General features: G+C 44.1%; 2 protein-coding genes across 4 annotated transcripts in view; one reads left to right on the top strand and one right to left on the bottom strand.

Annotated features, from left to right (window-relative positions):
* The window catches only part of DOCK1 (dedicator of cytokinesis 1), a 503,206-nt gene that overhangs the window by 228,292 nt on the left and 262,649 nt on the right, over positions 1–12,265 (top strand). The gene's annotated exons all lie outside the window — the stretch shown is intronic.
* The window catches only part of INSYN2A (inhibitory synaptic factor 2A), a 59,633-nt gene that overhangs the window by 26,370 nt on the left and 20,998 nt on the right, over positions 1–12,265 (bottom strand). The gene's annotated exons all lie outside the window — the stretch shown is intronic.

The raw sequence follows: 12,265 nt of genomic DNA, 5'->3' as shown, positions 1-12,265 counted from the left end.
CCTCTATCTAGGACTTCTTGGAGGAAGGGGCTCTCACTGACACTGAAGTACACCGTACACTTCTTCTTTTCCACACACACTCATGTGATCCTCCTCAATATGAATGTGTATGTTCTAAACATTCCTTATATAAAAAGGAGTCGTCCTGGTTGACTCCACTAAGGGAACCCCGTGTCAAAACTCAGAAGGAACATCCCTCTACCAACATGATGGTGAGATTTATGGCACTGTCTAGTTGAGTCTCAATGCAGCTGAAAAAATGTGATGGCTAGCCTGGGAACTCCAACACCATGTATAATTTTAGCTTGTTGGAAAGTTTGCGGAGGTCCAAACAAATTACTTAGAAATGATGTTTTAGAGCACAACCTGTTCATAAGCTGAGGTGGGTCTTTCTTCTTCCCATTTGTCATACCCTTAATTTTTTCCACTGGAGAGTGAAGTTCTCAAAATTATACAATCTCCTTCTCCGTAAGCTAGCAATTGAGATATTGACTCTTGAAGAACTAGCTCTATATTTAAACCCTGTGTTATCTCATTAAACACATCAGGATAATTTTTAGTCATCCTGGTTATTTCTACTTAGTGTTCTAATTATAGATCTTAAAGGACTTTGCTATAAATTAGCCAAAATAACTAACTGGCCATCACCATGCTTCCTGTGTGTCAGCTCTATGCATGGCCCTTTGCTAGGGAGTAGTTGCTAGGATGAATAAAACATAGATCTTGCCCTCATGACACTTAAAGTCTAGAGGACATATGTTTCCAAGATGGAGAATTGCTTCTATATTAAGGGACTAGACGTCTATAACTTTGAGAAGTAGCACTCCTTCCATTGGACTGTTTCTATGCTCATTCAAACCAACATCGTTGGTTCTGGCCCAACCTCTCTGTTCTCTCATAGGCAGCTCAGCACTTCCTCTGGCAAATTCCCAGCACCCTGTTTGTGGCTCTCTGGCAGACCTTTCCTCAGTGGATACTGATGACAGCAAATAGAGGTGTCTTTCTAGGTGTGACTGAGAGCCTGTTGGTGGCCATAAACACATCTTCATTCATCTTCCCAATCCTGGCACTCAGTCCAGTGCCTTCCACAGAGCAGGCCCTGAGGTGTGCCTGATGAATATCTGTTTCTTTCATAACTCATAGGAAGTAAGCGCCCTACGTCCCTTCTCTGCTTTAAATGTCTCCACAACACTGATCACCATGGAACATGCCATAGACTTTAGCTATTATTTTGCTTTTAGTCTCTCTCCCCCAACAGAATGCCAGCACCATGAGGGCACAGATTTTTGTCTGTTTGTTCCTGAATGTTCAGTGCCCACCTCGGGGACTTAGGTATAGCAGATGCTCAAGAAATATTTTTTGAGTAATGAATGAGTGAATGAATGAATGAATGAATGTAGACTCTGTGAGAGTATCCTGCTGAGTTAACTGATACCATAGCCTCATGCTTCTCAAGAGAAAAATAGGGTGCTCAGCTTTGTGATGTTCCCAGCTGGATCCGGTGAGAACATCTGTCTACAGGTATTACCATGATCCCATCTTAAATTTCCCCAAACAAGTGGAAAAGGTCAGTCGTCTTCCGCTTCCCACACCCAGTTATTAAAATAAATGGCTTCGTCTGCACCTAAACCAGCCCCCTCCGCACCCCCAGGAAATGTCACTTCTCTATCCCGGAAGCAATCCTGGTGAATGCATTTCAGTGAGAAACACCCTATAAATAATGAACTCGGTGGCTTTCTTTAGACGGTGTTGACAAATTAACTTCTCTTGGCCTAGCAGCTCCCCAATTGTGGTGACACTATAATTCTGGGGAGGCTCTGGCTGTTAGGGAAGCTTTTAATGCTTGTTTTCATTACAAAGAATTAAAGTGAAACAACAATGGTGTTTAGTGGTAGAGCACCCCGGCTAGTGTGGAGGTTCAAGCCCGTGTGGCCTTTCGTCCCCTGAGAGTTAGCAGGAGTCAGGTGGCCCCCCTTGCTTTCTCCGTCAGCCTTCTGCCTCACCTTCAGCAGCGCTGCTTGTTGTCTGAGCCTCGCCCTGAGGCCCTGCCCCATCTCCCTGCCTGCTTCCCTTTACCTAGAGCCACACAGGAGGAAGAAGGTAGAATATATTATTATTATTACTGCATAGACATTATTATTACTGTCAGAAATACATGGGGATTTGGACACAGACACAGAGAGGAACACTATTATTAGGGCAGGACTTTTTTCTTTAGTGTTTTATAATCATATTTCCATAATATAAAATCATGGTATGTAAAAATTGGGGACGAGAGTAAATATTATTTTGTGAGTGAACTACCTAGTTATATTACAAACCAGGCAAAGCTCACAGTTTCTCTCATACTTTCCTGAAATCAAGGAGACACCATGTTGCAAAATGATGACAATAATGAGAAAAAAGTCACTCACCCCAGAGGGCACTGGGGGTGGCTATTAATAAGGACAACAACTTTTTAGGGCTGAGCTGAGGCTGAGTTGATTAACTTGTTTTCCTGGAGGAGAGATAAAGCTTAAGCTATAATTCATTGAAAATTAATGAAAATGAATTTTGGTGGCACTGGCTACCAAACTAGAATGAAAACAGGAATGTGAGTACAATCTATTAGAACAGATTTTCCTCTGGCTTGCCATCTTTCTCCAGCACCAGTACTGTCACATATCGTCTCACTGACAGAGGTTTTAATTTGAAGGCATTAACGTTGTGCATTCGCCAGTGGTTCCAGTGGTAACCTCCACAGAGGCTTTTATTGTTGATTTATCATTTCTTTTGATGTATGTTTTTAGAGCAGTTTACTTAACAGTTTTAAATCAGAACTTACTGTTCATGAAGCTTTTGTGCTTTGTTTTGAAAGCCTGACATTGTACCTTTCTTTTGGTTTTTAAACAAAAGCTTCAGAGTTCTTGTAGCTGAAGATTAAAATTTTTAAGTTTTGGTGTCATCATTTATGAAATTCTTGATGTCTGGCTATGAGACTTTTTTGGGAAGATAATCTAGTGCTGTAACCAGTGAGATATTGATGGAAAAAATTTTACTCCGTTTTTGGCCCAACTATGCCCATTTTAGATCATCTTTACCTAGGAACTTTACCTAGGAACGATTTTAGGTCATCTTTACCTAGTTCTCATAAATGTCCTTTCATATCTGGCCTTTAAAATACATGCATGCTTATTTTTATGTTGAATTGAAAACTTCCCTTCAACTCATTGTTCACATGAACCTGGACCTAAATTTGAGGAAGGCAGAGCCAGAGGGACTCGTGGTGGTCACTCGATGAGCCACTCACATTACGGATAGTGCGCGAGGGCCCTGAGGTGCTTTCCCCAGGAAGGCTGCTCATGGATAGATTTTTTTGCTTGGCACTCAGGTCCCTAGACTTCAAGATCAATGGCTTTGATTTTTCTAAAATTACCTCAAAGAAGGGATTCCTCTCACTGATTATGAATCCTTAAAAACATACTTTATTACTGGGAGCCCTTCAAAAGGTGGTTTCTGCTATCTCTAGCATCAGAAGTCTGCTTTCTGCAGAACATAAAGTCGCATAGACCTTACCAGGTCTGGGCGAGGAGCCTCTCAGCCCCTTCCAGTCAAAGGAAGAACCCAGATTTGCAGTAGCAACAAAAACACCAGCTTTTTAATTCTGTGCAGACTTACAGGTTTCCCATTTTCAGAGAAGGGAGGGTATGGGTGCTCAGGCCTGACGGGTCTAGATGTGAATTCTGTCTTTGCCATTTCTCAGCAGCCTTTGACCTTGGAGAATGCTGCTTAGCATATCCAAGTTTTAGTGTCCTCGTGGAGATAATTCTACCTCACAGTGTTATTTTCAGGATTAAATAAGACAATGCAGAATGGCCAGCATATTGGAGGTGCTCAAAATAGATGAGCTTTGTAGATGCTGTGCCGAGAGACACCCCAATGGAACCCTCCCACGGATCCAATGGGAAATAGAGCTCAAAGCATTTTTGCATAGCTTAGCAGAAATTGCACAGGATTTTAAAAAGTATTTGAAAACTAGAACTTGCATGGCATCTCTTTTTTAAAAAATCTGAATTCTGGGACACAAATCCATAAATTCCATAAACGTTCACGTCATGCCTTGAATTGCTCATTTCATCTGCAAATGGGTTGTCTCAATTGCCCAGTGGCTTGGTGGTGAGGCTGGCATTCATCTGCCAACTTAAAAGGCCGGGGAGGTATTTGAAAGCTATTTTAACATGCTGCACAGGAAGATTATTTAAATTACATTTTCAAGTATGTGTGATACCTACATGAAGCCCAAAGCGAGTATTTGGAATGTGTTTTATAGTGTTACAAATATGTTTGCTTCACTTTTCATATTAAGGATAGAAAAGCTTATTATTTTTCCAAAACTTAAAAATAGCGTTTACAAATTTATGTAAATATAAGCTATAGAAAAAGTTCACCATGACGCTGTGCATTAAATGAAGAAAAAGCTAGAAAGTATATGATGTGTGCTTTCATTTCAAAATCATAAAGCATGAAAACTTAGACTTTAGAACTTGAATATTTCATCACAAATATATAAAAGCCATGAGTGGCAACAGAAAAGGAAAAACAAAATGGTTTCCCTGAGAACTATTCAAAGGATTGCAACCTAGAAGGACAAGGCCAACTCCAGCAGGTGTAGCAGTAGAAGAGAGAAGCAATGGACAAAGTGTCGGGAGGAAAAAAGAAAACCTAACAGTGGGATCATGTACGCATTTATTGCGGCCTTCTGTAGAGAGGATTGTGTTCGGTTTTTTTCCTTTCTCTCTGTACACTTTTTACAAGTATTTTAAGGCAGTGGCTGAAATTATGATGTTGTTAGACATCTCTGGGAAAGTTGTTCTTAGAGCAGAAAGGAGCCTTGAGGTCCCTCCTCTCATTTGGACTGTCCTCCTTTCCTATGGAAGCGTGGAGCCCAGACAGTCTCGGAGAGCTCGGCGAGATGAGCTAAGACTAAACCCGTATTTCCTGACTCCATATCAGCAGCCCTGTCCGTGACGCCAAATAAACTTGCCCTGTACTTTTCTCTGAAAACGAGAACAAAGCTTGATGTCTCCATTCTGTAATCCTCAACTCCTCCGAACCCTTCAAAATAAACCAGCCTATATAATAAAGCAAGAAAATCTCTCTGGAGGTGTTCAAGCTTGCTCCCTTGCTTGTCCTCGTTGCAATTTAGCACTTGGAAGGCTGCTTCTCAGTAACAAAGTAGCCTGCAAGGATGTAACTTTTACTGAGTGCGAACACAGTCCGAGATTGAGAGCCTTGTCTTCTGTCTTTCACTTAATCTCCAAAAGAAGCCCATGAGGCAGGTTTTTGTAGCTCTCTTTTACACAGTAAGAAGCTGAGGTTGAAAGAGGTTAATGACCCCACCCACGCACAGTTAGCGGGGACAAGGGCCCAGTACAGTTGCCAACTCAGGGCTGGCTGAGCTGAGCCAGGCTGTTCCACTCTGCTCCTCTCCTGCATCTCATTCTCGGAAAATGGAAAAGCGAAGTGCACGGGAGGCAGACCTCCGTCAGCTGGCTGGAATGTGTTTGAATGTTTTGGGTTACAACCCATGTGCAGAGAGAGACACTGAAACTGATTATCAAGAACATTAGAAAGTGAAGTGCTGACGTTTTCATCCAATTCAAATAGGGACCGATAAGGGATAGGAGTGCGTTTGGCAGGGAAGAGGACCTTTCTGCTGCTGATTTCGCTGCTGAGCGCTGCATCCCTTGCTGCTCACATGCTCTGCTTTTCTGTGATGCCTCCTGCCAGATGCTGGGGAAGGCAGCATACAACCTTCCAGAGAAGATCCACAAGGATCATTTGCAGAACCACAGAGGCTAGTGAGACGAATGCCATCCACCTCTCCTCTTCGAAATCTGGCCATTCCTGGCTAACCAGGTGGAAGACTTTGATCTCAATTAAGTGCGTAGGTTTTGGCAGGAGTAACCCAATCATCCTTCTAGAGGGTGCCCAGCCAAACTGAGATGAGATCCCCTAACTGTGCCCAGCTGTCCCCTCAGCCCTCCAAGTGGGGCTCTGGAAAGTTCATCGTCAGAATCTCATGCTGGGACCTTGGTGATTCCCATGCTCATGTCCTGGCTGCTGCAGTGGTGCACATTTTCCATGTTGGTTCTTACTGCTCTGTGACTTAAAGAAATTAAATTGTCCCCTTATGCTCTCTCTGTAATTGTGATGCAGTATTTATTCCGTTTGGGCATGGGTAATTAGAGAAAATTCAGAGAGATTTCTCACCCCCTGACAGGTCCTTCTGAAGAGGGCCTGATTCGGAGGGATTTGTCAATATAAGGACAGAAGATAAAGCAAGTACCTAATTTCTGTCTATGTTGCATCAGTATCTAGGTGAATGCGGTCACATCACACAAATACGTGCTGTGATGATGACCTCTTATAACTGCTGGTGGGAGAGTGAGACCTTTTTCATGTTTTCATGAAATGCTTTCATGTATGCATGATACATATAAATTACATATATGTTTATAATACACACACACAGCATTCCAAAGCAGAATCCTGAAGGTTATATGGACTGATGAACAATTAAGGGTAGGCTTGAGCAAACCGAATGTCAGTGACCTGGGAGCTCTTCAGAAGTGGCCCTGAGTTCATTTGACTTGTATCCCTCATTGCTTGGCACAGTGCCCACACTTAGGAAACCCTGACAGAAGCCTTCTGAACGTGGGAATGAATGATGCACCTGTTTGTGTGGCAGTCACACACCTGGGATTGTCCTGCACCCATATTCTGACCTGGTTTTCCATTGAGTATAAATGTGGTCACTACATTTACAAGACCACGTCGCAGAAGTTGGCAGACTCCGGCCCGTGGCCAGATTCTGGCTACTGTCTGTTTTTGTAAATGAAGTGTCATGGGAACACGGCAATACTCATTTGTATATGTGTTGTCTGTGACTCCTTTCATGATATAGTGCCAGAGCTGAGTTCCTTCAACAGACTTTACGGCTCTCAAAGCCTTAAAGATTTGCTGTTTGGCCCTTTGCAGACAAAGTGTGCTGACATGTGCCATATAAGAAACGGACTCTGAGGTCTTCCAACAAACACACATCCTGTGAACCTGAGCCCTGACCTCCACATGTGTGTCCCACACAGGGCTCTTCACCCACTCCGTGGCTCTCCTCCTGGTTTTAGTCATTAAAAGGAGAACGAAGCTGAACAAGCATGAGTACGAGATGCCACATTGGGTTTGAGTTAACTCGTCCCTCAGACCTTTTTTCCTGTCTCCTTTGTTATCAAAGCCACTGTGAGTGCTGCCCTCAAAGGCCTCTGATCTCACGGTGATGCCTTTGGCTTAGTTTTCTATCACTGTGTGCCCTGGGCCTCACACCATGGAGAAATGCCCCTTTCTCAGTGTGGTGGAACAGGACCCGTGAGGGGGTCGCAGGGACTAATGGGAGACTGCATCGCTGGATTCACAGCCCTTTCCTGCAAGCTACCGGGCTCCTGGGTGGGTTTGTTATTTAGGATTTTCTTCTTTTAAATGGTAGTCTCCCATTTGGTCTGTCTCCGTGCAGCCACAGAGCCCCCGGAGCTTCATGATTTCATCTCTACTTATTGGTCACATTTAAGGTCCAGTTGTCTGCTCCTGCCTTCCTCCCCGACACCCAACCCTGCAGGTAATACCGGCCGATGCTGAGAGACCTGACCAATGAAAGAACCTCCTTCACTCTGGGCAATGGCAGATCCTGCGCTTGTGCTTGACAGCTCGGAAAAAGCTTCTCATGTTGTTCTCAGGTCTTCTCTGAATAGCAGAGTCTCATTAGGCCATCGCCAGCCAATGAACCCATCAAGACACTAAATGTGTGGGGTGCAGCATCTTAGTGGCAAACAGCCATCTTCCCCTGGAGGTGCCACATCACAGTTGCTGGTGAGCACGCACCATGAGTACTGCAGCCCTGCAGCCCGTGGGTCGGAGGCTCTGCTGCCCAGCAACCCATGGATGCTCTGGGGAATTATGACTGTTGACAAAAATTGGTTGGGTTTTGAAACTCAGTGCCTCATTTGCCTGGTTCTCAGCCTTCAACGACTATATGAGTGGCTTATTTAGGTAGTCTGTGTGACCCTGAACTTCCTGCGAAGAGAGAACAACAATCCGGAGAGCTCTGAAATAAGCAGGGTAATTTCTTGGCATTCACGCAAGCAGAGTGATCAAATGCTGCTGCCCTGCATAAAGCAAGCCATTTGAGTGAATTGCCCAGACGTTTTATAAGGGACTAAAGGCATGATTTTGAATACTTTTTACATGTCTAACTACTCACAGAATGCATCTTACTGAAATGCTCCTAGTAGGAAATGTCCTTTATTCAGTGCCCAGTGTGTCTTGGTTATTGCTAGGAGCTTTGTAGATACCATCTTTTGAGCTTCTACCATCCCTATTTGATAGAAGATGAAATGGAAGCTCCCTGAGCTTAAGTAACTTGCCTAAGCTGGAACCTTTCTCTGCTGAGGCCTTCCAGAAATCTCCATAAGCAAATGAGATTAATGAAAGAGGCTCTTAGGAAAAATAATTTGGAAGCTAGTGAAAGTGGTCGTGGTTGGCAACACAGAAATTCCTATGCACAGAGTAAGAACTACTGTAAAGAGCTCGCCTGGCAAACTTAATCATGCAGTTTGCACAAACTCAATAGTGAGTTTGCATAAACAAATAAGCAAATAGTGAGAAGAAAAAAAGTCTTATTATAGAGTTAATACATTCAGTATGCTTCGGGAAACATAATTTGGCCCACGGCCACTAGCCAAGCTCCAAGATTATTGCCTTTCCTAGTTCTGTCCTAACATCATACACAAGAGCAGGCCTGTGGCCTCACCCAGCCTGGCTTAAGCCTACAATGTGATGTGCATTCGAGGGCAAGACTTGTCACTGGGATTCAAAGTCATGCGCTCCGCGATGCACACCAGACGGACACCTTCCCTCACCAGGAGTCCCCTTAATGCAGGTAAAATTCTCTACAAAGCAGGCCCCTCCATGCTTTATTGAGGGTGAAGGGTGGGGAGAGAAATTGATTTTACCCAGCTTCTGAGCATTCTCTACTCTGACTAACTTTTCAACTTTAGAATATTTTCCAAGGAAAACTCTATTGATATTTTAACTTGGTCATGAAATTCTTTGTCATGTTACATAATGACTACACAACAATCTCCATAAAGTAGAGTGAGTTTTCCTGTTTTCTACCATAAGAGGCAATAAAAACATCTATTTCCTAGCTTAGTTTGAGTACATAAAATAAGTCCTGTGAGTTCCTCATTTTACTAAAACCCCTATTTCCCAGCTCAGATCAAGTACATAAATTAAGTCCTGTAAACTCTTCCTTCTAAAGTCACGGTCGTGGAGCATACCATTCAAGGAATCGGTCTGATGCTCAGAGGAGCAGAATGGTAAATTTTCAGAATTTTGTGAGCTGGTTGAAATTGGCCACGGGAGCAGTATTTACACCACTGAAATCAGCACATGTTACTCCCCCTCCTTCCAGGGCCAGTTGTTAAGGATGTGCCAGCACACCTCTCCCCACTCCCTGTGACTGCACTGGACGCAGATACTTGGGGATGGGATGAAGAATGAGCTTGTTTCTTATCTGCCCACCTCTGAGGCTGTTGTCTTCCCTGTGTTCTCACATGGAAAATAGTAGTGGAAATTGGAATTTTAGCCAAATTATGCATTGATCAGGAGAGGTCACCTTCAAGGTGGCCTTGGCGTTTGAAACCACTTGATTCTTTGAGTCCAGAGGGCTCAGGGAGAGGTGAAAACGAAGGTTTTTAGGATTCATCAGGATAAGGACCTGCCTTTCTATTGTGAGCTTGTCGTGTGCAGGCAACAACAGGGATTGATTTTAAAGCAATGTCATCCTTTGCCTTGATCTAAGGTGCTCAGGCCTCAATGGCTAGGAGGCAGGCACTGTGCCATGTTTTGGGGATGCTGGGTTGATGATGGAAATGTTCTCTGCCCTGTGCAGCAGCCAGTCGCCACATGTGGCTCTTGAGCACCTGAAATGTTGCCAGTGCGACAGAAGAACTGAATTTTCAATTGTAATTAATTTGAGTTTGAATTTCAATACCGACATATGGCTAGTGCTCACTGTATTGGACAGAGCAGCTCAGGGCTTTCAGGGACAGCACTGGGTGGAGGCTGTGTGCTGCGGGGGTTGGGACATTCATTACGCTGGACTCAGACATGGGGCTGCCAAGTGTTCTCCAGACCCTGACATGCTGACCAGCAAGACCAACATTCACACCTCTGGCAGGCAGCAGCCCAGTCACATGCACCTGGCACTGGCTAAATGGATGAGGAGGTCACCCATATCATCCTTGCCTCCACTTGCAGGACGGGCAATCATCTCCACCTTACAGGTGAAGAAATGAGGCACAGAGAGGTACAGCCCTTGCCCAGTCCTCAAAGCCAGAATTCCCAGCTAGACATGTCTTACTAAACACAAAACCACTTTGCTAGACTGTACACTCTCAGAGAACTCAGGGGATCCCATTTAAAACACATTTCCACACTTGTCCTAAGAGTGTAAGAAGGAGCCTCCATATGTCACCTGGCTCTCCTTTCACGGGTCTTGGTGAGTGTTTAGGCTTTGCAGGTTCTTATTGGGCACAATGCACAGTAGCAAATGCATTGGTTTTACACCATTTGGTGGACTTTATTTCCCAACTGGTGATGTGGGTATCTTGCTGTTTTGCTGTCTGGTTTAAGTCATTACCAGCTATATCAAAGTCAGTGATCGGGTTCCTGTTTGGGCTTTTAATTTTTCCCTGGGAATGTGGTCTACTGATCAAGAAACTCCTTGTAGACCCACCTTAGTGTGTTGCTTTTGGATATGTACATGTTCAAGTCTAAATGACTGAAATGGGATGAAAATGGGAGATGTAAACCCAAGACTGAACAAGGCCTTTTGGAAACATTCTATAATGTTAGGTTACTACTGATCTCCTATTAGTTTATTTTATGATTGGTTAGCAACTCTTTTTGCTTAATACTGTGGATTGCAAACAATACTATATAAATAGGAGGCAGGGGGTATTGAGAATTAACTCCCTTTGTGGGAGCTTTGTGCACAAAGCTGGAGAAGCCAGAAGCCAAGGGCAGACCCTGCACCAGGCACCTTGCCTCTGGAGCCAGGCTTAAGCCTCACTCCTGCCCTGGAATGCAGAGGTTGTTTCCTCCTGTTGTTGGCAATATACAAACACTGTGTAACTCAGCCACAACAATCCTCTTGAGGAAACTGTGCATGGGGTGGTTTGCTGCCCTGACAATGCATTTCTTGGTGTAGGTACATGCTGGATGCCAGCTTACTTAACCAGGGGTAGGGGCCCACAGCGAAGGGTGCTAATCACTTGAGGCAAAGCAACACGCCTCAGATCCAACCTCCAGAACGTGGGCTGGAGGACTCCAGAGAAGTTCAAGGTGGAATGGGAAAGAGAAGGCCTGGCAGTCTAAACAAAGGCCAGCAAGCCTTGGGCACTGTTTCGAGAGGCAGGGAACCAGCCCAGTGCTGGCTGTTTTGTATCAGCCTAGCACACTGCCTGGCCCACACAAGGAAGCTTCCTAGCTAAGCGGCTCAAGACTAATGTCCTAGCTTTAGGTCATTTGTTTTTAAATTTGCTGCTGCACAATTTCAAGTTCAAAAGATGGAAACCAAGTTTAGTAATCTGTTATCAGTGCTGAACAGTATTGGCTGTTAACTTGGGATCATTCCCTTTACAACCCAAGTGGACCCACAGGGCAACAGCGGGAAAGGCCTCTCTCTCCTAAATGTATACAGACAGGGCTCGTCTCAGGATGGGCCTGGCTGCTGGCAGTTCCGCGTAAGGAAAGAAAAACATCTTGTCGATTGTGTAAACCCCTGTACGGTCCTGCATATCAGCCTTATTCCAATGATGTAATATAAACAAGTCAGCATCTACTTTTCAAAATGCTATCTGAATTCTTTCTTTTCTCTTACATAATATGATTCCTAAAAGGCAACTGGCTTCTTATTTAGATTAGATAGTTTGGATTGGCCTATCTATTATACTTCATCAAAATCATAAACTTTTAGTCCTAGGAGATAAAAAGGAAAGATGAGTCAGTTCATTCAAAATATTAAGTATGGTTTGAATTCCAGGCCAGGCAGATGGGTGCTAACCAGCAAGTAAATCTTGAAAGTGAGGATGCAACGGCTAGTGTCATAAGATACTGTGACCCCTTTGAGCTCTCTCTGTCCTCAGACTCTAGCCTGTTCACAGAAATC

The sequence above is a fragment of the Equus przewalskii genome, chromosome 1 (genome assembly GCF_037783145.1).
Source record: "Equus przewalskii isolate Varuska chromosome 1, EquPr2, whole genome shotgun sequence".
Lineage (NCBI taxonomy): Eukaryota > Metazoa > Chordata > Mammalia > Perissodactyla > Equidae > Equus > Equus przewalskii.
The sequence above is the reverse complement of the archived record's forward strand: the minus strand, read 5'-3'. Positions and strand labels throughout refer to the sequence as shown.